Raw genomic sequence first — 26809 nt, forward strand, 5'->3', positions numbered from 1 at the left:
CCATGCTGACTATTCTGGGAAGACGGATGATGACGCGTGGGGGCGGGGCGGGGGCGGGGATCTCATTCATCCTAAGGGCATTGCAAACCGACCTTTGGATGGGAGCGGCTGAGGTTCCTGGTGCAGCTGCCCCTCTTAGCCAGCAACGACTGGCTCCTTTGGATACATGGAGAAAGCGCCCCAAACATCAGTGACCTTCCAGTATGTGGAGCACCAGCTGCTGCTTTTCAGTGCCCAGAGCAGCAAACTTTAGGCTGAGTTCTCTCAGGAGGGGGGGCTGTGCTCTGTCCTGGGGCAGGCATCTCACTTGGCATCAGCAGCATTTCAATTCAAACGGGCCAGGCCCTGACGCCCCGGCGAAGTTCACACCCATTTATCCTCTCTTCGCTCCCCCCCCAGCCCCCCTCGCAAAGGCATCACCGAGATAAGCCCAGGGCTAGGTTAGGGCACATCGCCATAAATCTCAGTTAGCAGGGAACAATCACAGAGAGACTTCCCTTTATAGCTCCAGGCCTGGTGCTGGGTCTCCTTCCTCCTGGGAGCTGTGAAAAATTTGAACAGATGTTGGATTCAGGGGAGAGATGCCTTACTGCCGTTCCATTTACTTCCTGCAGCAGGAAGTCTTGGGAGCAGGGGGGGGGGGGGGGGGGCGGTGGCGATGATGACGATGACACACTTCTTCCAGCCTTGCTGCTACCTGGGGAGGGGAGGGGTCAGAGATTTCCCCGTTCTCACGAAGCACTATGAGTTAGAAACAAAATGTGGGGCACCCCGTTTGCCCTCTAGCTTCCAAAATTAGGTCAGCAGATTTGCCAGAGCAGGAGCCTTTGTCTCTGGTGTTCTAACGAGGCAGGTGGTCGGATCACCCTTTTACAGGTGCCCCAGCTTCCGGTGAAGGGGTGCGGAAGCCACTGTGGAGGACTCCCCCTCTGACATTAAGACCCCAGGGCATTTACTCCTTCCGTATTTACACTAAGGATTTGAACCATGTTTGTTCTGGGCATTGTGAGAAAAACTCCCCCCAATGCAATCACTGGGGTGAAGAAGATACGTTAAGCAAATCTCCCAATAGCCAAGATTGGTTGGGAACTTAAAATGGCCAGCAGACTACAAAACACACCCTTGCTCTTTAGACTTTATTGTTTAGTCAGAAGTGGCACAGATATTTAAAGATGTCTTACTTGTTCCCCAATGGCCACTTTGCCCTTCCGATTTTTATCCCCCTCCCCCTATGTGTGTGTACCAGTGCACACATGCATGTGTGTTTGTAGAGGCCAGAGGATCATCTCAGGTGTCCTTCCTCGGGAACCACTGACCTTGTTTAAGCGAGACAATCTCTCACAGGGACCTGTGGTTCACCCACAGGGCTAAGGTGATTGGTCAGTGTGTATTAGATACATTTGTGTCTACCAGTGCACGCAAGATGAAAACGTTCAAGACGGGAACCTTTCCTTTCCTTCAGACACAAACAGAGATGCTGCCTGTCGACTGGAACGTCACTGTTACCCTCTAGGCTCCCAGCTGGCCTACCTACTCTGCAGATCTTGGGACACCCGCGCCTCCAACACCACACTCTTGGGTTCCTTATGACTGAGCGCTACACATGGCCACGGTGACCCTGAGAACAAAGGTAACCCCTGGAGAAGTGGGTTTAGGAGCACATGTAAGGAACAAAGCAGGGGCGGTACGTGCGTACCCACGCCCCAGGCCGCTTTCTGTTGCTGTGTAACGTCATGGGGAGGGAAGGACTTATTTGGCGTATCCATCCCAATCCATCATGGGGAGAAACAGAGGCAAGAGCTCATGAAGTGGATGTGGGGCGGAGGCAGTGGAATAACACTGACGTACACAGCCTGCCTCCATATACCATCCGGGACCAGTCGGTGGCCCCTCCCACAGTGGCTGGCCCCGCCCACTCACCAATCAAGACAACAGGCGTTTCTACAGGCCAATCAGATGTTGACAAGAGAGTCGCTGGCAGGGAAGCAGGGTCCAGGGGGCCGGCTTGCTCTTGAAAAGGCTTTCCCTCCAGCACCTTAATGCTGTGATTAGCTGCCATTTCTGGGGCACTCCACCGTGGCAGGTGCTTTACATGTGACACTCTACTTAATCTCAATGGCTTTTGCAGTGTAGATGCAAATGCCACCGTGAGAGAAAACAGATGTTCAGAGAAAGTGAGAAACGTTAACCAAGCCAGCCAGGAAGTGGCTACACCACAGGTTAAAGCCATGTTCCTGTGCTGAGTGGATTGCCGCCATGACAGCCCGCCTCCTTCAGGGAGTCCCGCGGATGGAGGGCCGGGTATAGTCGAGCTCTTAGTCATGTAGAGAACCGTGTTCCCTGACCTATCTCTGCCCTTAGGTACCAAACACAGTCTCTTTACAGGTCCCCCTCTGCAAGGCGCTCCATGCACACAGAACTAACATCCCACCCAAGAGGGCAGCCACCGGTAAGTACATCCTAGCTCCAGACTGGGCAAGAGAGAAGATAAAGTCCCACCCTTTCCTACTAGGACACTGTGTGGATCCAAGGAGGGCCAGAAACATTTGTGGCTCTCGAGTTGTGCTGCCCTCGCATAAACTGAAGGGGGCCCTATTTGGAAATGGGGTTCTGGGAAAGACCAGCTACTGTTCCTGGCACTGAGAGCTACTGGGGCCTTCAGCTCTTCTCAAAGCCCAATGTGCACAGCAATCCAGACGGCATAAAAACTGGTGTGGCTTCGAGATTTCAGATTCCTTTAAAGAGCATGTACAAATACCTCCCTCCCCCAAAGTGAAAAGTAAGATGCTTCTAGAAACTTCTTTTATGTCCAGAATGAGATTTGATTATGGAGTTTGTAGGAGCTCTTTATAATGAGAAGCAGGGTAAGCATGTGCCAAGAAGTGGGCACGAGGAGAAAGGTTTTCTAAACCCAGCCTTGGGATGAATATACCAACTCATATGTACTAATAGGCTGAAAGCACCAATCCCAGCACTCAGGAGGCAGGTGCATTTGTGAGTTCAAGGCCAGCCTGGAAACCTGGTCTGGAGAGCAGGTTCTAGGCCAGCCAGGGCTACACAGAAAAACAACCTTGTCTTGACAAAGGAAGAAAAGGGGGAGGGACGGAGGGGGAGAGGTAGGGAGGGGAAGAAAACACCAACGGGAGGCTACAATATGGAGCGGGAGGGAGTAGAGGGTAGCCTGGAAGCACCCACAGCCATCCCTGCCACACAGAACTGCATCTTCAGAGGCAGGTTCAGCAATGAGGAGAATGTGCTAACACGGAGAACTTTGCTGCAATCCCCCCACCCCCCCACGCCCCCTGCCCTGGAGCCCCTCCCCCCTGCAGCACACACTAGCCTTGTTTCTGTGCCGTTCCCACAGAGCTTGCACACTCGGTTGCCAAGGTCACACTCACAGCAGAGCACACTGAAACAGCAACGCAAATTCGAGTGTGCTCGTGCTCTCTCTCTCTCTCTCTCCCTCTCCCTCCCTCCCTCCCTCCCTCCCTCCCTCTCTCTCTCTCTCTCTCTCTCCCTCCCCCTCCCCCCCCAAACCCTGTCCATTAATTTCTCATTCTCAGTAATTTTGCAACTTTTGGAGAAAGCTGCCTTTCAGACAAATTGTACGGTGTGCTCACAAAAACATTCTTAAAATGTTATTTTGAGGGGAGTTGGGCGTTTCTGGTTATGATACAAGAAAAACATTAGAAGTCTGTCTGTCAGGAGAAAAATAAGCAATGGCCAGATACGTAACCTGAACTTCTAAATTATAAGTCAAATTGTGTGTGTGTGTGTGTGTGTGTGTGTGTGTTACACATTTTTAAATCGAAACTAGATTTTTTTAAAAAAATACAATATATTCTGATAATGGTTTCCTCTCCCTCAACTCGTCCCATAATCCTCCTTACTTCCCCACACATCTAAATCCATGCCATTTCCTTTTCTTTTATTAGGCTACAAACAGACAATAGTAATGGTAATAATAATAATTAATAATAATAATTAGTAATAAATAATAATAAATAATAATAATAATAAATAGTAATAATGATAATAATAATAATAACAACCACAACAATGAACTAAGATAAAATAAGACCAAATTCTTGCAGTTTCCTGGAATCATTGATGCTTCATTGACCCAACAGACGGTCCTAACTGATCTCCCTCTTCAGAAAGAAAGCTAATCACATTCCCGATCGACAGCCTTTGAAGTGACCAGTCTCTTGGCTTTTCCAGAATCAACAGTGGAGGGTCTTCTTTCTTCCCATGGAAAATCACCCATGTATACTCTCTCTGCTCTGACTGCGCTTCGCAGGACTCAACCGGCCAGCCAGGTTAGTAGCAAGTGTGGACGCCCCGCGCCCCCACGCTGTACCCACTCTGGTACCTCCAACACCCACCCACCTGCACTCGACTCTTCCATCAGCTTCGTCGTATGACGGCTGAAAACCATTCCTAAATTTAATTCTAATAAAGACTTGGAGAAAAGTGTGTCCTTGTTTGTTTACACACACACACACACACACACACACACACACACACACACATAGAAGCACTGTGAAATCTCAAACAAAATTAGCCCCGGTGGGTGGGGGAAGAGGAGTCAGATAACCCAGTTAACTGGAAGACACTGAGTGAGCCACCCCTCCCTGCCAGGACTTAGGAGAATGCTGGCTGCGGAGGGGGGGAAGGGGGGTGAGGGGGGACCACCTCTGATGGGGACCCACTGGTCAGGGACAGCATTCAAGCAGGAGCAGAGACCATTGATAGATTCATGCTGTTCTTGTCTCTGTGAAGGCCAGAACCTTGCAGTTCTGGAAGGTTCCTAAAACACTATTGCTATCTGAACAAGAAGCCGAGAATTATCAGCCTGCAGAACTGCACAGGTCGTGGTCATATATTTTAGGAGAACATCCATGAGTTTTAAAACCCTGCTTTGTGTTTCTGTGCTCCAAAAGAGCACCTAGCCAGCCCCCTCTGCAGATCCTAGACTTCAGAGTAGTCAAAGGAGCATCATTCGTTCGGTTGCCCCTAGAGATGCGCTGTCTGTCACCTCGGAACAACTGAATGTCATTTGGGGTAAAGAACAATGTCTGGTGCAGGAGACTGGCTCCCTCAAAGAAATTCAACTCGAGGTTGGCAATATCATCAGTACCCAAGTTAGTGGAAATACCACTTTCATTTCTGCATATTTTTTCCTGTTATCCAAGGTTTCCTAACAAGCAAGCGTTTATTCTCTGGCAACCAAAGTTACATTGAATAGTGATTAAAAATGACAGATCCCGTATGCAAACTTGTTGGCTTCCTGCGAAGAAGCAGGCTGGCGGTAGTTGCTATTTCTTTACCAAGAAAAAAATAAAATAAAGTCAGAGCGAGTGAGTTCCCTGTGTGTACCAGCTGTCATCTGGGACAACTGGGACTCTTGACACACTTGGCAAACACTGTGAACTTCCAAGGCTTGCTTTTTCTCTCAAGACTCAGGGTGGAGGCAGCCACGGCCGTTTTCCAGAAAGCCAGGGTTCCAAATAATTTTCAGTGCTGATGTGCTTAATCTAAAACTAAATGTGGTTTCTTCTTCATGTGACTTGGAGAGTGAACCTAGAGAGACTGCACGGTGCTGCAAGTTCAGATCGTATGTTCACTGAGGTTTTAAACAGTGTTATAATAACAGGGCTTCTGTTGTGGTGTGAATATAAAATATGCACCCTGGCCTCTGTGTTTGAACATTTACTCAGTGGTGGAGGTGTTGGGGAGGATTGTGTGAAGCTCGAGGAGGCAGATCCTCGCTGGAGAAAGTGGGTCACTGAAGGAAAGTCCCATGTCCTCTTTGTACTCTACTTCCATTTTAGGAGATGGGGGGGGGGGAGGAGGAGGGAGACAGGAGGGAGAGAGAAGGGAGAGGGAGAAAGGAAGGAGAGGGAAAAGGGGAGGTGAGGGAGAAGGGGGGAGGAGGGGAGGAGATGAGTAGAAGGAGGGGAGAGGAAGGGGGAGAAAGGGGGAGGGGAAAGAGAAGGAGGGGAGGGGGAAAGTGGGAAAAGAAGGGAGAAGAAGGGGGAAGGGGAGAAAGGGAGAAGTAGGGGGAAGGGGAGAGAAGAGAGAAGGAGTGGGAGGAGAGGGGGAGGAGAAAGGGAGGGAGAGGGAGAAGGATTGGGTAGGAGTTGTGACAAGGTCTCATGTAACCCTAGCTAGCCTGTAACTTAGTTTATAAAGCAGGCTGGTCTTGAACTCACAGAGAACCAAGTGTCTCTGTCTCCTGAGTGCTGGGATCAAAGGTGTGCTCCTCCTCCTCTTTCCCTCCTCCTCTTCTTCTCTGCAGAAGCAATGATGCTTAGCTTTCCCCGTGCAGTAGCAGACTTTATCCTCTTAACACGTGAGCCTGAAGCTGCTCCTTGCAGGTACCGGGTCACAGCGATGGGAAACACATGCCCCTGAGTTAAGTGCTGCTTTGATTCCATTTGGACAAAGTAGCTGCTTCCCTAGCGCATAGTGGCTTTGATGTAAGTCCCAATTCCTCCTCTGACAGTCGTTTGCCTCCAAATAATTAAAAAGTGAGCTGCTGCAGGCGAGTTGCAGATGGACAAACCTACCACAAGGTACAGCTCCCACGTACGGCGAGACACCGCCTTGGGGAGCACTGAGTCTACATGACCAACCGAAGACCTGTGTGTGTTTCCCGGTGTATCTGAGACATAGTCTCGCCCTGCAGCCCAGCCTTTAATCTCACAATCCTCCTAAGTGCTGGGGTAGCAGATGTGTTACCCCACCTGGCCACTGCAGAGTTTTGTCAGAGAGCATCGTGGTCCCTTCAGATGAGGAAGTACTCAGGACATCGTCCTTGGGATGCAGAAGCCCGAAACACAGACACAGAAGCTTTATTTGCTTAAGAATTTGCTTAAAATAAACACTGCCCATTAGAGAGCAGTCAAGGAAACAGTCTAGCTCACCCCCCTTCCTCCACTTACATTTGCGACCCCCAGGATTATAAAATGAAGGTCATGACCTCCTTGACTGTGTTTGCCTCCATTTGTCCCAAGTGTCACACTGGTACGCCACACCAAGGTTTAGCAGAACATCAGCAGTCAAGGCCAAGGTCTACACAGACTGCTGGACTAGACTCGACGCTTGTGGAGAGCTTAGTTTTGCAAACTATCTCAATGACTGTTGTGAAAAGCGATGGGCAAGGCGTCAGTGAGGTGATTTTAGAGAGGCCCTGACCTTGGACGCCACAGGTCTACCTGGTGCTTCTGAGGTCCAGGGTCCCTCTTCAAAGGCTCTCCCATGAAACACCTCATGAAACATGGTCTCCACGGATTATGAATAATTGGGGTTTTCATATCTGTTTTCTAAAATCGGGGACCTGATTAATTAAGGGGTGTAGGTTAGTATCCCCTATCCAGAACATTTGTGATCATCATGTCATGGATTTTAGATTTTTTTTTTCCTGTCAGATCTTGAAATGTCTATATATACACAATGACATGTCTTGAGGATGAAATCCAAGTTTACATACATCCATTTCTGCTTTATGGCTGCCTTGTATAAAATTACCGAGGTACAATTATCTGAAGGTAATTTAATCTAATCTTTCAGATATTTTTGTTCATGAAATGAGTTTCTTGGTGCTTGAATTTCCACCTGTGGTGTCATTTTGGAGCTTAAAGGGCGTGGATTCTGGAGCGTTTCTGGTTCTCATGGCTCAGAGCAGGGTGTTCAATTTTTCAGTAACTTGCCTGAGGCTGCAGAGTTTAAGGGCAGAGGTTGGAACCGGAACCTCTTCTAAGTTATAGGACTTGCTGCAGTGAACCAATGAGCCTTCTTCAGTTTAACACCCACGCCAAGATCCAGCAGGTCATCTGCACAGGGCTCCTGACAGTGGTCTTGCTCCTTCGTTTGAGTAGCACACGCCCTCCTGGGTTAGCGCCTTTCTTTCCATTCCTCTGCCAGAGCCACCTACTGCCACTCAAGTTGAACGGCTGAACCACTCTTGTGCTAATGCCCCCAAGATGCTCGAAAAATATTTGAGTTCAAGCTGAACGCGTGTGTCTCCGGAAGATCTGTACAGGGCTCTCTACAGCAGGACAGAGGTGACAGATGGGGGACTGCTGGAGTCCGTTTGGAGTCTGGGTGAATCAGGAGCTCCCACTGGATGGATGGGCACCCTCATCCCCGCCTGCTTGGAACACTGCCCTGTTAAGTTTTTAACATGGGATCTGCATTCGTGTATCCTTAGCCAGACATCAGCAGCGGCATTGTACTTAAAGCTCTCTCCCTTCGTGTTCTTACGTGAGACCAATGTTTAGTTTTCCCTTCCTAAACCCAGCACCAACGGTGGGTACGGAACACATTTTCTGAAGATGTTTTGAGCTACATGCATTCCCCTGAGGCTTCCTGGAGGAGGATGGGTGCACAGAGTCAGAGGAGAGAGGAGGTTTGTCTGACTCTTTACTACTCGCGCTTGGGCTGAGGTCAAGTCCATGGGCTTCGGGCCTCAACCTGGCAATGACAACCTGACGCTGTCCACCGCAGTGGCGCAAGACAAGACTGATTTTTGATGGCCACATTGTTTAGGCACAGTGGAAACGCAACGGCCAGGGAAGGAATCTGAATAATTTCCCTTAAACACTGCCAAGTAACCCTTTATCGTTTTCTATGGAGAGCTGGAGTGGAGCACAGCAGCTCAGGGAGCACCTTCCCCTCATCCATCACCACTGACGCCACTCATTCCCCGCACAGCCACGTGACACCTTAAAAACCAAAACAAAACAATCACAAAACTAAATAAAAAATCATATTTGTTGATTTGTGTAGGGGAAGAGAGGCACACACCACAGGGTGCACACACCACAGCGTGCACACACCACAGCATGCACACACCACAGCATGCACACACCACAGTGGTCACACACCACAGTGAGCACACACCACAGCGAGCACACACCACAGTGAGCACACACCACAGTGAGCACACACCACAGTGAGCACACACCACAGCGTGCATGCGGAAATCGGAAAAGTTGCTCTTCTCCCCATATCATACAGGTCTCGGGGATTGAGTCAGAGAGTTAGGTTTGGCGGTTAGTGCCTTTCCTGCCAGACTCTTTCCAACCCCTGTGTAATACTGTGAAGTTTGCTGGCACGCCCATGAAGCCTGGCTAGCCGACCATTGTCTAGAAACAGGTGTACTCAAACTTTACTTTATGAGGTTTGGAAAGGGGAAATTCATATAAGATAAAGGTAGGAGTCTGAAAAGGGGGAATGTGAACTAGGTTTTGAAATTCTCACAGTAACGTGTGCATTGCTACAAAGGTGCTTCTCCTCCATGCCACCCCTCCCCCCAATGTGGCCATCTTGTAGGTCAGCCGCTCAACACTTCTATAAGACAGCATGCTCCCTGGCTTTATGGCCCACTTAGGTGGCCAGATACGGACGTCTGACAGCCTTAATCTTTAGTTGAGCATCCGTGGATCGGCATGGGCCCCGCTGAGAAGAAAGGTACTTGCTCAGAGTTGATTCTGGTTGCAGGACTCTGGGTCGTACGAGAGTTCCGTGTCTACAACAGTTTGCAGTGATGATACATGGCCCACCATCTCTCCAGGTGTCCTTGGCGTGAATTAAGAACCCCCGGAGAAGTTTCAGAAACAGGTGAACTTCACACCCTAGTCTATAGATTCTGGTCCTAAAGCCCTGAATTCAACTCAGGAATGAGCATCTCTCAACCACGCCATAGGTTCCGACTCCAGCCCGGAGAGGGCCTGTGGGCGGGTGCCGTACCTCCCCTGTAACCAAGGACTACTGGGAATGTCACCCACCCTGAGTGGATGTACCTCAGGACGTCACCCCTCACAGATCCACCCCTCACAGATCCAGCCATTCAGACTTAGCGCAGACGCGGCAATTTGAGGGCTCCGCATCTTTCTTTCCTCCAGACTTAACCCAGACCACTGCAGGGGCTGCTGGGAGCACAGCTCGTGACTCCAGGGACTGCATACAGTTAGCATCTCCAGGCCTCACTTCCTGTTGGGCGAGCCTAACTCCTCAACGAGATAGCTTTAGAGTCACACAACTGGGAGCACATAGGGCTAAGCTCACATCGCCAATGGGTTTTACAGCTTCATTCTTAAAAAGCCGAGAAGCAATAAACGGCCCCTTGCAATGGGTAGTAAGGGAAGGCCAGACAACCCCGTGCAGGGGCCAGATAAAAGGATCCTGCTTGTCTTTTGAGACCTTCTAAATCCTGGAGTAAATTAGCCTCGAAACTAAAAGATGTGCAGTGTGGGTGGGGCGTGGTAGGAAGGACAGCGAGCGGTTACTATGGAGAACAGAGGACCCGTAACCAACAGCAGAGTCCTGGCTGGACCCGCAACACTTCTGCAAAAAGTGCTTCTCAGCACGGGCACACTCACTCTCTCCTTTAATTTTGCTTCCACGCACTTCGCACGTATTTATTGAGCTCCTTAGTCTGTGCATCAAATAACACACATCTCAAAAATCAAAAGATTAATTTTGTCTGACCAAGAAGTGAGAGCCCACTTGTTTCTGACAACTAGTAGGTTTCGGGTTTGTTTGTTTGTTTGTTTGTTTGTTTATTGAATGAAGTTGTTGGGAATCATAGGCAAAGATCTCTGAGGAGACTTTCAGAATAACAGAGAAACCTCTGAGTAAGGAAACAATCCTCCGAGTAGCAGCACCTCACACTAGAGGGCTTTCACCCTCCAACAATTCCCAGCAGGCATCAGTAACCGAGGGTGGCTTGAAAGCCCCTTCCAGGCTCTCTGCGACACTGAAACGTTCCTGTGAAGAGATGGGTCACCATAACTAAAGCTGCAAGCAGATCCCTTCATGAAAAAGTGCAAAGAAACCTTGCACAGGCTTTAAATAACGGTTACATTCAACCACGAAGAAGGCTTTACTGATGCCTATAGAACCGAAGTGATGACAACGGCTCGATCAAGATCCCTCCCGGGCCGTGCTCCCGGGCTGTGCTCCACAGGGACCTTCGGGTTTTAACCAAAGAGGACATGCTTGGTACTGCACAACTGTTTGGTTAGCAATATAACTGAGGTTTGTATTATACAGAGCTGAGGCACAGGAGTGGGCAGATGGGGAATATTTAGTTGGGGTAGAGAGCTGAAGTTGGGCTCAGACCCATTGCCCTTTGGTTTGCTCGCTTTATAAAATTGGCCCATCTTTATATTGCAGCCAACGGGGTCAGAAGAGGTCTGTAATAATAAAGGAGAGAACTTCTCCGTCCAGTCATGAGCCAGTGCCTTGGCCAGCCATCCTGGATGCCCATGGAATCTCACTTAAAAACCCAAGAGCTTATGACTCCTGGTAAATAAAGCGGTGTGGGAGGAAGACGGGCAGAATGGGGTGGGAATCTGGAAAGGTCACCATCGTAGAAATCCAAAGGCGTTCTGGGAATTTATGAAAAACATCAAACAGCTGTTGTTGGATGGTTGGATCAGGCCAATGAAAGTTATGACATAAAACAGATTTCGGAGTGAGCTGTTGAAGAGGCGAGCGCTCAGCATCCCCCAGAATCCTGCGGAACTTAAGGCTGAGTTTACAAGGGGAAGGGCTCTGCAAGATGCCCTCCTTCTCCCCCGCTCCACACTGCCCAGAAGGGTGCACAAAACACATCACTTCTAGAAACAAAGCATCCTTCATGCTGGCAGTTGGGACAGTCATGAGCTTCTCGTGACATCCATTTCTCACACATGCACCTTCCATGAGCAGCCCCTGGCTCTGGCTTCCATGATGAGCTCCCTACAAACTACCCAGGAAACCCATGGCTTCCTCCATCAGACAACACAGCTCTTTATTGATTTGACTAGTCGAGTCAAACACTCGCAGGCACTGAAGAAACCTGGGGGCTGGAGCCTCCTCCGGAGGAGGACCCGGGTTTGATTCCCAGCACCCACAGGGTGACTCACAACCATCTGAAACTTCAGTTAGTTCCAGGGGATCTGACACCATCCTCTGGTGTTTGTGGGCATCAGGCACACAATACGCATGGTATACAGGCGCACATTTTAAACAAAACCACGCATACACATAAAACAACTAAAAAGATTAGCAAGATAATCGGACTCATTGGGAGGGTTGAATAATTGTAATTAATGATTCAAAAAAAATGAATCTGTGGCCCAAAGGACAGAAATCTGGAAATCTTTGAATCCGTGTGACGAGGAGTGGGGAAAAACAGAGCCAAGCAGGAGTGCAGTGGAGACTCAAAGGTGTATGAGAACAGAGAGAAGGCCACACGGGAACCTCTAACCAAAGAACGCACCAGGATTCTTACAGTTTTCAGTTATAGGGGGAATTGAAGACCGTAGTCACTTTGCCACTAAAAATATCCTTATAAATTTATCAGAGCAAGATTGAAAATGATCCTAAGAGTGGAGGAGACAATACAAATCCTCCATTAGCCTTAGGAAAAACATCCCAGGGGACTGGATGAATTTGGAAGTAATTCAGTCGGCTTGGTAAAAAGAATATCTATCTGTATATATATATATATATATAGATAGATATAGATATATAGATATAGATATAGATATCTATATAGGTAGATATAGATATGGATATGGATATAGATGATATAGATATAGATATAGACATAGACATAGATATAGATATCTATATAGATAGATATAGATATAGATAAAGATATATATATATATATATAGACATAGACATAGACATAGACATAGACATAGATTTTACAAGACACAACACTTGAGCCAGGATTACAATCCTCAGTCTTCACCCTTGTTTCTATTAAGGTTAAATTAAGTGCAATCGTTTCTAACCTTAAAATAGTAGTAGTTAACTCGGAGCCACAGGATGCCAACAGTTGTATTTCTTTCTGTATTTTCTAAATGAACTGCCTCAACCATCTATATTTCTACGCAGACATGTCTTCCCAAAATATCCTACCATGAGCCCCATTTCGATTTTATTCTCCTTGCCCACATGAACTTTTCAGTTTATCACGACCACATAATTTAGAATCGCGAAAGGATCCTGGGACATGCTTGTTTACCATGACCTGATCATCCAGGCCAGCTGGAGAACACAGAAGCCACAAGACATAATGGAGAACAACGGGAAATAACACAGCACAATAGACTCTCAAGCTGTAGCGGATACACAAACGCGGGAGTCTGAGGCAAACAGAGCTGCAGGGGGAGAGGGATCTGGGGGGCAGAGAAGGGTCAGGGGTGAGAAGCTCCCCTGGTTGCTCTGTGAGTCTAGCTCACTGTGAGGGGAGGTAATGGCTTCCATGCTAAGCGGTTTACCGTCTTCTCTGGAAGTGACAAATGGACCCAATTCCTTATAGTCTTTCCCAACGCCCCATTTTTTTTGGCCAGGAGAACAGCTCTGCTGGTACAATTTTCTTTTCTTCCCCAGAGATGGCTTCTGTGTGATGAACCACATCTTTCTCTCGTCTCCATGGGAGAGGGAATTGAGCGCTGGTGAGTAGCAATGTAAACCCGTATCTACTAAGAAACAAGACCTTTGAAGTTAAGCCCCGTGCTCCCACTGCCTGATTGAGTTTTAACTTTTAATTAACTTTAAAATATAATTTAGTTGGAAACCAAAAATTCCTGTCTTACGGACTTTATCTGGCCTCCAAGTCTGCCCTTTTCTTCTACAGTTCGCCTCTTTCTACTGAAGTAAAATTATATACAATTTGTTTCACTTCAAGTATTAGCAGTGGGTTATCTTCAGGCAGCAGACGGTTATAGTAATTTTTTTTCCTTCATTTTCTTATTTGTGATTTCCAAATGTCCTACCCTACCAAAATTATGAACTGATTTTTATCTTTGTCATTTAATATAGATATTAACTGAAGCCCAAGTTTCCTTTCTTGTTGCTATGACAAAAATACTCTGACAAGATTAAGTTAGAAAAAAGGTTTATTCAGTTTAGATTCCAAGGCACAGACCATCTCTTCCTGCAGTGTCAAGAACATATGTTTGCTGTTAACATGAAGTCTCTGTGCCAAGAGACATTGTATAAAAATTTCCACTTGTAAACACCTAAGAACAGCTCTTATTCCAGGAGTTCCAATGGAGATCTTATTAACTGAAGGACATATACAAGAGAAAGAATAATGGTGGGTTTAATCCAAAATGCTCCGGTTAAAGACCACTGAAATGGTAGGTTTAGAGGCTGAGGGAAGGGCCTGGTATATTCATTTAATGGAACAGTCTCAGCCTGTAGGTTGCAATCCCTTTGGGGGTCGAATGGCCTTTTCTGGGGGGGTCACATATCAGACACACTGCAGATGAGGTATTTGTGATTCATAACAGCAAAATTACAGCCATCAAGTAGCAATGGAAATAGGAAAAGGAGCAACGTGAGGAACTGTATTAATGGGCTGCGGCCTTTAGGAGCCCCGCTGCCTTGATGGGTCTGAAACTTCACCTTTGGGAAGACCGGCGAGTTCTGGAGACAGGATGGTAAGGTTGTGTCTTGGGTGGATGTGATTATCCCTGCCGAACCGTGCATGCAAAATTATCCAAGTGGCAAAATGGTGGGTTTTACACCAGGAGAAATAGCTCCTCTTTGCTTCAAATGTAGGCATACTGTTTGGTCTTCCTGTGGGGCTGTCACTAACCTGGGCCCCAGGGAGCTCCCAGAGACTGAGGTACCAACCAAAGATCACACATGGGCTGGTCCGAGGCCCCAGCACATATGTATCGGAGAGCTGCCTTGTCTACCTCACCTCAGAGGGAGAGGATGTGCCTGACACTGCGGAGATTTGATGCCCCAGGGTGGGGAGATCCTGGGAGGGGCACCCACTCAGGGAAGAAGGGAGGGGGAGATGGGAGAAGAACTCTGTGAGGGGGCACCGGGAGGGGCAACATTTGGGATGTAAAATAATCAATATGAATAAGTATAATAACTAATTAGTGAAATAACTAATTAATAAAAAATAAGCCTAGGCGCAATACGACTCGAAACCTGCTCTGTTTTTTAATATGATATCAGTATCTTCCAGACGACCAGTGACACAGCCAAGCTGGTGCTTCTGGTGATTCTTCCTGACAGCAATGGTGAGGGGGCAAATCCCAGCATTTGAATGAATTCAAGAATGTCACTGACATGTATCCGTGGGCTGCTTAGAGCGTCAGGGAAGGAGAAGGCCTCCCTCTGAGTAATCCTAATTGACCATAAGGTGGGAATAACCTGAGAATAAGCCCAACACATTCGAGTTTCTTAGAAGCAGTGGTTTGGACTCCACCACTATCAAGTGGCTTCCATTCTGAAAAAAAACAAAACCAAAACCAAAAAGCTCTCAATATAGCAGAAAAAGCACTTGGAAGAAAACTGTAACTTCCGCTTAAATTTTGGGCCAAGCTCTCTAGAAAGAGAATGGCTCTGAGGGACAAATGGTCATTTGAGGTCACTGCTGGCAAATGACAGGGGAGCTCCCAGCCTGTTGGAGTTCCCAGGCCACTCCTTCTTTCCTGGGTACCCAGGAGGAAGGAAGGAACAGGAGAGGGACAGAGCCCCTGAGGCACGGTCACGCTCTCTTACAAGCTTCAGTTAACGACATTTCGCAAAAGGTCTGCTTTCCCCTTATTGTCAGAGCCAGGCTGTGTCCAGCTGTCCCAAGACACTAGGTATTGGGAGGGCAGCTATGACACTGCTAATTCAGTTCCCATCATGCTGGGACTCTAGACGACAGCACGCATCTGTGACGCACCACTGCCAAGCCGCTGTCGATCCAGACGTCCGGCCTCGCTCCCGAGTAGGTGAGCAGCTGCCTCTGTCGGCTACACAAGGCTTGCCTCGTGTTTTACGGAATATACACAAGTCACACAGACCTTTTTCCACATGTGAGCTGTGCTAATTTTCTTAAGAATGCTGTATTGATTCCCCCGCCCCCTTAGAGTCATGGGGTGTCTTAGTTGCTGTTCTATTGCTGTGAAGAGATACCATGACCAAGGCAACTATAAAAAGAAGCGTTTAATTGGGGGCTGGCCTCCTGTCTCAGAGGGTGAGCGCAAACCATCACAAACGCGGCGCGCTGGCAGGCAGCAGGCATGGTACAGTCGCAGAGACCCACAGGCAGCAGGCAGGGACGGCTGGACACTGGGCTTTTGAAACCTTAAAGCCCACCCCAAGGACGCACTACTTCCAACAAGGCCACACCTTCTAATGCTTCCTAAAAACATTGAAATGTATGAGCCGCTGGGGGCCATTCTCTTTCTAGCTGCCACACGAGGCGATGTTTTCTCACGAGGTCCAGGATTTTCACTAGGGCTGTTAACTATAATTATGTAAACATAACGCGGATGAAGCAAAAGGAGAAATGTCACTAAAGTATCACCACCCCGGTCACACATGAGCACCTCAGTGTCTCTGACTTCCCAGGTTCCCACATCCTATCTGATCAAATCCAGCTTGGGCGGGAACATTCCAGAGCCTCTGTCTTTATGTGAACGTTTCTAACCATTTTCTTGATTCCAGGTGGGGTGGATATTCTTGTGTGTCACAATACGAAACAGATAGTGTCATAATGTCACTCATGGGTCATTACCTGACATCCAATGATCAAGTCAAACATTGTCCACGTATGATTGAAAGCTCATTTTCTGCTCGAAGTCATCCCAATGCTTAGAACCTAATGCACACTTTCTAGGTGCCTGGTTTGCTGGTAGGCTGTGGATCTTTAATCAGGATGGATGGGCAGAGATCTGTTCTTGGCTGGGGGCGCTGTCCCACAGTTCCAAACCAGTGTGTACACTTTCCAGAGAGTGCCCTGGTCCTGGCAGTACCCCATGTGGTAGGGTATCTTCGGTCTTTTGTATGTTTGATAAAGTGTCTTGACAACTATGGACAGAACAGCTAAGAGTGTCCTGGTTAAGATGGGCCACATTCTGGCTGCTGACAGGCCAGGGTGCTTGGATCACACCAGCTCAGCATCTTTCAGAGAGAATAAAGGGCAGCCGGAAGAGGCTCAGTTGTCTACAGGCAGAAGGAGCATCTTCATCAGTGCCCAAGTGTATGAACTAAACGGTGGATGGGTACAGAAACAAGCATCTTCTCAGGGGAAAATGGGAGACCAGTAGGAAGGGGTAAAGTTTCAGCAAACGAGAGATTTGGCTTTATTGATCTCTCTCCCGCAGAAGACACAGAGTTTGCCTCTGTGTGAGCGCAAAAGGTCATTTCTGAGGATCCCAGCGCTCTGTTTAACTGGCACAAGAAGCTGCAAGCCAGCAGGACGCCTGCCATTTTGGCAGCTTGCTTAGGAGGAAACGGGCTGCTGAGTGAGCTAAGTATTATCCCACCGAGGGATTTCCCGACTTTTACCATTAGAGTGAGTAACAAACGGTCTCGAAGCATTGGGAATGGGACAAAGGGAGTGTCAAGGAGACATCAGGCCACAGGTTAGACAGAGTGTGCATGTGTGGGAAACAGCAGACAAAGAGGAGGAGGAAGAGAGTACAAACATGGCCGCACCCAGAGCCTCCACAGGGAGGGATGCCTTCACTAGGGCGCAGCTGACATCTACAAACCCAGCAACGATCCGGTATATAGGCTGCGCTTCCAAATTTATAAGCAGGATGTATCTTAAAGCTCATTCTTGCTGTGTGTGTGTGTGTGTGTGTGTGTGTGTTGCACTTGTTTGAACAGGCACACGTGGCCAGAGATTGATGTCAGGATTTCTTCTTCAATTGCTTTTCCATCTTAGGTTTTTGAGACAAGGTCTCTGACTGGGACCTAGAGATCACCGTTTCAGCCATACGGGCTGTCCACCGAGCTTCCACGGACTGGCCTGTCTCCTACTCCACCCCACTCCATCCTGACCAACAAATGTGTACAACTCCATCTGGCCTTGTAAGTAGGAATCTGGGCTCGGGTCCTCATGCTTGTCTGGTGAGCACCTCACAGACCGAGCTATGCCTGTTCAGAAGTTGAGCGGAAGACACTTTTCCTCAGAAATTATTTCAGGTTAGGATAGCTACTTGTATAAAGGCACAAAAGCCCTCTAACTTTTGTTTCTAAACTCGAAGCCTCCACTATTACTGTACTGATTGGTTTTTCGTCAACTTGACACAAGCTGGAGTTATCACAGAGAAAGGAGCCTCCCTTGAGGAAAAATGCCTCCATGAGATCCAGCTGTAAGGCATTTTCTCAACTAGTGATCAGGGGGGAGGGTCCAGCCCACTGTGGGTGGAGCCATCCCTGGCCCAGGCCTTTGTGGGTGGAGCCATCACTGACCCAGCCCATTGTGGGTGGAGCCATCCCTGGCCCAGCCCATTGTGGGTGGAGCCATCCCTGGGCTGGTAGACCTGGGTTCTATAAGAAAGCAGGCTGAGCAAGCCAGGGGAAGCAAGCCAGTAAGTGACATCCCTCCATGGCCTCTGCATCAGCTCCTGCTTCCTGACCTGCTTGGGTTCCAGTCCTGACTTCCTTTGGTGATGAACATCAATGTGGAAGTGTGAGCTGAATAAACCCTTTCCTCCCCAACTTGCTTCTTGGGTCCTGATGCTTGTACAGGAATAGAAACCCTGACTGAGACAAATTCAATTACCTTCTGCGCCACTGCCTTCTGTGTACTGTTTGCTCAGACGACCTAAAACATTTGCCCAGAGCTTTTGGGCTTCAGGCAACTGTGAGGAAAGGCTCAGAGAGGATAACTCATCACCTTGGCAGGAGGACAGGGGAGAGAGACCCCACAACAGGTCACTGAAGTCATCTTCAGACTCCCTCGTTCGTGTGTGTATTTGGCAGTGGGTGCTAGATGTTGGCTAGGAGCATCAGCGGAACCAACTAGATGCAGCCTCTTTATATGTCTGGGTGTCTTCACACATAGAGGCTGGGCTCCAGGGGTGCATATAGGATACGAGATAAACAAGAGAGCTCTACAGAAAGGAAATTGCGTCTTTTGATGATCTCCCCTTGGGTCATCTCACTATAGTCTCTTAGTAGGACTAAGCTTCTTTAGGTTGGAAGGGTAATCCAACAGTCTCCTGATAGAGAATTGCAATATTTCACAAGAGCCCACAGGAGTGGTTAAGATCTTGTGGAGATTATAATGTGCCATGGCCCGTAACAGCACTTCTAGGGGGAAAATCTCCCGTATCCCAACGGGAAGAGAAGAACTGTATAGTGAATGAAGCCAGGACTTTGGAGCCAAATGTTAGAGATTCCTTATAAACTTTGTTGACACCGGAGGGTGTGCTATGCTTTCTGTCTCTTCGCTTCCTCATTTGAAAAACCAGATGCTTCTGGGTGCGGCGCGCTCCTCGACCAGCGAGGAAAGACGACCACCACCAGAGGATTCTTCTCAGATCACGCTTTATTGTGGGAGCCTCTTGATTGAAGAGGAGAGCAGGAAGGGAGGGGCCCCAAACTACCCTAGCTGTCCGCTTATATAGGGAGAAGCGCATACGGGCTTGCCATGATTGGTTGTCACCAGTCTGCTGACACCAGAGGCCTCGGGATTGGCCGGAGATAGGTTATGTACTGCGCATGCGCAGGGTGCAGCGCCTTAGCTGACAAGAGCATTACTATATATGGAGTTGTTTACCTCAAACCGTGAGGGAGCCAGCGCCATCTTGTAATGGCGTCCGCATTCGGCTCCCCACATCTGGGGGAAACAGCTACTATGGGAAGAACTTAGAAGTCTATATTATGTCCTTAGAGTTATCATTACAACACTAGAGATACACTGTCTCTAACCTGAAAATACTCTTGTCCAGCCTCTGGCATCATTGGCAGAGGCCGAGTTAACTGACAGCAGGTCCAACTGTTGAGCGCTTAAATCTGCCAAGTACTATTGGAGGGAGTTGATTCAAAAACCCAGTGAGATCGGTACTAGTATTGTCCAAATGAGAAAGTGGTGACTTTGGTTAAAAAAAAGGAAGAAAAAGAAAGAAAGAGCCAACACGAAGCGGTACAGACAGGATTTACACTCAGACTGACCCAGGAGGAGCTGGAACCCCGGGTGCCTGTGTGAATGGGAAACAGCATTTTTCTCAAGCCTAAGCTGTGTGTGAGCGAAGACAGTGGGCATTACACCATCGGAACCCAGGCCTGCTTCTTGACCCCAGAGAGCCTGTTCTTCTGGTTAACACAGAGAACACAGGAGATATTTGGGTACCAAGGTAAAGATGGCTTCGAAAGAGCAATGTGGGTCCTGTCTTTTGACTAACTCCAAGTATCGGCATGAGGAAATTATTCTCTTGGTCACCTGTGTCCTGAATTCAGGACAGATAACCTTTGGACACACTCCCCTGGGACCTCTGATTCTATCGGGTGGAAAGAGATTGCTCACCAACGAGTCTGGCTGTTCAATAGCTGCCTCTTCTACAAGTTTGATTCTGGAGTAGAATCGAATGTTTTTCAGGCTGACTGTCTACAGCAAACAGTGTGGCAGTGCACAAAGGGAATCCTGGTTTCTTGTTTCCTCTCCAGTTAGACTGTGAGTGGCCCAGGGGCGGGAACCTGACTTAGTTTGCTGCACATAGCATCTCTCATGTCTAGTCCAACATTGGCACATAGTAGGTGTGCAGGATTTACTGGGTGTATCAAAGGCTGAAGGCTCAGCCAGGAAGTCAGAGCCTCTAAGTTCTGTTTCAATGGTAGACACCACTCAAAGGCCATGGTAAGGCGGGACCCAAAATGCCTAAAGTAATATGAGGCCCACAGAAGCCACCTAGTAAATAGAGGAGAATTAAGTGTGATCCAGGGTGTGACGCGGGAAGGCACAGGGTGCCTTCCTTTTTGCGGGACACTATTTGGTACTGTGCCTTCAGGATGCGGTGACTTTGGTCGTCACAGAACCGACTGCGGCCCACGGAAGTCCCCTCAGCACAAAGTCAGACATGTTAGCATCTATGCCCAATACACAAGGAACAGAGATAAAGACGGTTTCAGAGCCGTCATTCCAAATGTTTGATGTAGTGGTTAACTGTGGATCCCAGTGTGGCAGGATTTAGGGTCACCTGGGAGATAAGTCTGCTGGGTAACGAGGTGGAGAAACCCATCATGTGGGAGGCCCGATTCCATGAGCCAGGACCCCGGACTCGGTAGAAACGGAGGAGGCAGCTGAGGAACAGCATCCATCTGGGCTTGCTTCCTGATACAGGGTGTGATGGGACCAACTGCCTCGTGGCCCTGCTGCCATCCCGTCCTTGGCATGATGGAGTGCATCCCTTTAACTGTGAGCCAGAATAACCCTTCCTTCACTGTTGTTGTTTTGTGTTTGTTTATTTGGTGTTTGTGTTTGTTTGCGATGAGGTTTCCGTATGTATCCAGGACTCACTTCGTAGACCATGTTGGCCTCGAACTCACAGAGATCCGCCTGCCTCTGCCGCCCAAGTGCTGGGATGAAAGGTGTGTGCCAGCATGCCTGGCCAAATCCTTCCCTTGTTAATTTGCTGTTGTTGGGTAGTTTTTGTAACAGCAATAGTAACGGGACATCGGATTAAGGAGGATGTGCAGGCCTTGGCTTTGCTGGAGCCGCTGAGCGGAACTCACGGACCGTAACAAAGCGTCCTGTTAAGGAAGGAATATCATTCGCTTTAGCGACTTCTGGTCAAGCCCAGGCAAGAAATGGAATAACATGAGTCTATTCCATTCTAGACTAACAGGGTAGCTTAACTAAAAAAAATGTTATTTCTAATTGTGCACACCTTTGTGCCTGTGTGAGTGTGGGCCACACGTATGCAGGTGTGTGAGGAGGTCAGAAGAGGCTGTCAGATCCCCTGTGGCTGACAAGCACTTGTGAGTCCTGTGACACGGCTCCTGGGGACCGAGGTCCTTCGGAAGAGCAGCAGTGATCTTGACACTGGGACGTTTCAGCATGACATTGACGGGCACCTACAGACACATTTCACAAAGTGCTGTACATTCAAGTACACAGATGAAAAACCGCATTGGTTTGGAGAATGTGGCCCCAGTGAACTTAATATTTATCACAGGATTTCTGTATAAAAGTCTCGACGAACACTAACTTTCATGGCATCTTATTAAAAAAAAACAAAAAACAAAAACAAAAAAAACCCAAAACCAAACCAAAACAAAACAATACAAAAAAAAAAAAAAAAACCCACCGAATTTCGTAATGTGCTAGTTCCTTCCCATCCCAAGGTACTGTTTAAAGAAAAACCGGGACTTCGTAAAAAGTACTGACACATCCCTTTCTGTGCTGGGGACACCTGGGAATGCTAGACTTTCTCTAAGTTTCTCTGCAGGTTGCCGCAGAGACTCAGGCTCCAAGCAGGTGCAAGAACTATTCGAGAACATCCTCTTTCCTAATCCCTCTGAGACCACACGGAAAATTACTCCGCTTCCATTTCAAACGCAAGGGATTTGGGTTTGGTTTAAACAGCAGCTTGTGCAAAACCACCTTAGCTCCTTTCTTAGGAGCCGATGTAACCGGAAAGGTTGGCTCTGGTCGCTCTGAGCTCAGGGCTGTGTGGCAGCAGCCAGTGGACGGCAAATTTACCTCACTGCGTGGAGGACAGCCAACGCCGCCCTCTTCTCCCTCCAAACCAATTAGGGAATGTGAGCTTTTCTGACACAGGGCACCGAAACAGTAACACTTATACCTCTTGCTTGGTCTTAAGGATGTTATGCATCCGGTTTGGCTCTTCTGGGAAGTGTCTCTTTTTCCCAGCATGCTTCATGTAAGCACCGCTCCCTTATCTTCGATGTGTGGATAAAGGTCTCTTTGTAAACAGCTACGGCTCTCCGTGGCGCACGGTTTGACCTTGAGTGACCCGACAATACGCTGTGTCCCTCATAAGCCACATCTGTCCAGGTAAGAGGTCCTCAGTGCGGGCAAGAGAAGACTGGTTAAGGATGGTGGCGGGGGGGGGGGTAGTAAAGGTAAGTCGCAGATTAGCAGCAGAGGGACCATGTGCTGCCTGTCTGCACCAGGTGTTTAGAGTGTCCAAGGATAAAACCAGACACTGTGGATTATGCCCAAGGGGTTCTATGTCCTTGGGCCCCACAAGCTATCATACCAGTTTCCCCTGGGACAGGCAGAATTCAGAAAAACCCCAAGAACTTGGGAGGTCAAAACGAACCGTCTTTATTTCCCCAAATTGAAATTTAAGGATTTCCTTCCATTAAAATGTGGGTGACAAACCACAGTGCCTGGGGCGCTGCCAAGACCGATGGCAGACATTGGAATTTCACATTGCAGTCCTTAGACTAGCTCTGTTTCCAAACAGCACTCACTCACACCCAACACCACCTCAGTACTGTGGTAGCTACTACACCTGCTGGCAGGGCATATGACTTAATAGCATATCAACAAAGCAACTGTCCTGTCATAATTAAAAGATACTATATTCTATTTTCATTATTTTTATGTTTTGAGATTATAGTATAAAAGCTTATACCCCTCCCCCTTCCCCCATCCCCCTGTCCCTTACCCCCTCCCCGTTCTCTTTCAAACCCATGGCCTCTTTTTCTTTTTTTCTTTTTAGACACATTTTCACGAAAGACAGTTTCCTTCGCAATCCAGCATACTTCGCTTTTATGCATTTCAGATATTTTGAAAAGAGTCCACAGGCGTCACCAGACGGCCAGACACGCCCACGGCAGCGAAAGGGTTAAGGCTTCCTGACACTAGACACAGGGCCTTTAATAATTCAGCAGCCAGGTTTCTAGAGTACATTATCCCATGCTGGCATCTTCTGGGGCTGAAACACACTTGACCTTGAAAGCCACACAGACTCGGTTTCTGTAGGCAGATGATTCCAATGAGCCCCCTCTCCTTAATTTGCCAAAAATAAGAAAGAAAGAAAGAAAAGAAAAGAAAGGACTCCTGGCTCGTGGCTTTGAAAGCTCCTCTTCTCATCAGGGAGACTCTCTTTCCCCAACTTTATCACAGACATTTTGTCACCAACCCCGACTCTCTCTCACATTTTTTTTATTGTTGGAATCCAGTCTCATGCATGAGGGTGCCGTACATCATCATCTTGTGAATTTAAAACCCAGGGAGAGAAAGCACGGAAAAGGATGGAGAGAACATAGCTGGGACGAGAAAAGTTAAGCACCAAGTGTATACGACCAGAGATGCTTTCAGACGCAACTGCTAACTGGACCTCTCCGTGCTCGGTGGAAATGTCACCCACCAGTTGACACGTTGAAGTGATAGTGTCTGGGTTACGAGAACCGTGAGGTCAGTTGAGTGAGCGGAAGATGTCTTAGGAAGTGCACACAGACACACCAGACAGCGGGCGATCCTAGCGGAAGCTCTGATCAAAAAGCCTATTCACTGAAGCTGCTTAGAAAATAACCGATAAAACAGTTACTCATTGACCGCTGCAGCTAAGGGCTCTCAGAATTCTCCCCCACGAGAGCAACATGTAGCACTCACAGCTCGGGACCCAGTAACGTCGGCGAGATTCAATGCATTCTTTCGCCACGCTAAAAGGAGATTCTATCGTCAGCCCACAGTCCGCATGTGGAGCGGAGCCACTCCACGCTCCTTCCAATGCTGGTTCCAGCCCAGATGGCTGTCTAAAATATGCCTCGTTTCTGTTAAGTCTGTAAGATGCAGAAACCTGTTTACCCATCTAGGCTTCTGTTTGCTTCAGAGCCCGACGTTTCCTTGAAGCTACAAGCTGCAGGAGAAGTTGGCACACACAACAACCAGGAGCAGTGTGTTGGAGAAATCCTTTCTAGTCACAGTTACCAAATTACTCACGCAGGATCTGGAACAATTTTATTTTTTTTAAATATCAAGCATTTTAAACCTACATTTCAGTTAAGGTAGACCTCACATCAATGTATGTTTAGTCCCAGGCTTTTTCCTTCCCAGGATAATTCTTTTTAAGAATAAAGATCAGAACCAGCTTACAGGACTCCTTAGGAAAAGCCAGCCAGCCCCTCCTCTTCACCGGAGTTTTCAGAGAGAGAGCCACAAAATAACACTTTGCAGTAACACCCACAAAACAACCACACGCACACACACGTAAAGGTCCCACCCCAACTTCCTTGGCATATTGCAGATTCTTTTTCTCTAAACAGGAAGCTATTTGCAGAGGGGAACTGTAGAACCCCCTTTACAATAATAACCAGGACTTCCAAAGTCTAGAGTCTTTTCTCACGGTTCCCCATTGTTGCTAATTATACGCGCGTTGCAAATGAGGTAGAAACCAAATTCCAGACTGCGGTGGGCTGACGCTGACGCAGAATCAGCAGCAAGAACAAGGAAAAGTTAGCTGCTCCCTGCAAGGCGGTGCTGGAGTTACCCAGACCCCAAACAACGCCAAAGGAAGGATTCCTAGAATTCAAGGGAGCAGATTTGGCTCACGCTGCAAAATGAGAATTTCTAAATAACGTATGTTAGCAAGCATTGCGCAAGAAGGATTACATTTTAACCTACTTCGCGAAACGTTAATCCAAATTTAACCAAGTTCCAGAGACTGCCCGAAATCCGTGACCGGAAGCTGCTTCACATTCTTTGGCTGGGTTCGTCTTGAAGGCAAAGTTGTAGGAGGTTAAGAGGGGAGGGAAAACCATCAGGGGCTGTGAAACCACGCAAGTGTATAAAGCAAACAGATTACCTCACGCTGAAGAAGTGTGGGGTTTAGTAATCCATGATCCTGCAGCTCCTGGGAACCAACAGCCACAGTGGTGGCAGCAACAGCAGCAGCAGCAGCGCGAAGTCCAGCATCCACCAGATTCTCACAAGCCTTTGACTGTGCGGACTCAGCCACAGACTCTGCCTCTGGCTGACGTCAAAGTCCCTGTCACATGGCCAGATGAAAGCCAAGAGAGCACTGGTTGTCGTAGCAACCACAGACTGGCTCTGAAATTATTTCAATAGGTCATCTGTCACTGATGTGTGTGTGTGCCCGTGTGTGTGTGTGTGTGTGTGTGTGTGTGTGTGTTCATCTCTCTGTGTGTAAGTATGTATACACACGGAGTGCAAAACCATTGTGAACAGCACCCAACAGTCTCAACCCTCAAAGTTGTGGCTCACGGGTGCCTGCAACTTTCGTCATGAAAGCCTGCCTGTCCTTTCTCCGGTTGCCAGAAGATTCACGCTGTGACCCCTGGCCTGCCCATCACAGCACAAAGCCCTCCCCTCGGTCAAGGAAAGAAACTGCAAGCATCCAGGAGGTGGTGTCTTTAGTGAACCCAATTCTCTTCTAAATGAACCGAGGGAAAAACACCTTCCAAGGGATTGCTGAGAGAAACATTGTATATTCTTGAAACCAAATGAGGACGGACAGCATATTGATGTAATATGAGAAGCTGAAGGATCCTCACAGGAAGCAATTTGTAGAAACCAGGGTAGATAAATCCAAGGCGCATGCCACCTAAAATCCAGTGCAAAAACCACGGCCAGAACTCTTCCACGGGGGCACAACTTCAGAAGGACCCTGGGATGATAGGACCCATGGCAGGTCCCGAGCTCTCCCTCCCACAATTCTCTGGTCCATAATGGGCTGAGGGAGTTTTGTGCCGAGTTCAGTGGAGTCTGCCCACCTGTTCTCAGAGCACAGCGTCATTTCCTTCAGGGCCCGTGTGAGCGCTTATGACCCAGTTCGTTCTCATCCTTAATTAACAGGAAGCCAATTAAACAAGATTGAATGAAACCCATAGGAAGGTATTATGAAAAAGCCATTTAGAAAATGGGGACTCATTCAGAAAAACAAAAGGTGATTGCTCTAAAAGGACCCTTATGAGCCTGGCTCATTAGGACTACACACACACACACACACACACACACACACACACACACACTCACACAAGCAAGCACATACACATACGTGCGCGCACACACACATAAATGCACACATGTATACTCGTATATACATGTGCAACACACGTC

General features: G+C 48.1%; 1 protein-coding gene across 1 annotated transcript in view; it reads right to left on the reverse strand.

Moving 5' to 3' along the window:
• NCALD (neurocalcin delta) overlaps positions 1–25654 on the reverse strand; it is an 85155-nt gene extending 59501 nt beyond the window's left edge. Inside the window, exon 1 of the mRNA XM_080909501.1 lies at positions 25536–25654. The gene's annotated coding sequence lies outside the window, so the exon portion shown is untranslated. The remainder of the gene's footprint in view (positions 1–25535) is intronic.
• Between the last annotated feature and the right edge of the window lie 1155 nt (positions 25655–26809).

Source organism: Micromys minutus (assembly GCF_963924665.1).
Source record: "Micromys minutus genome assembly, chromosome: 33".
Taxonomy (NCBI): domain Eukaryota; kingdom Metazoa; phylum Chordata; class Mammalia; order Rodentia; family Muridae; genus Micromys; species Micromys minutus.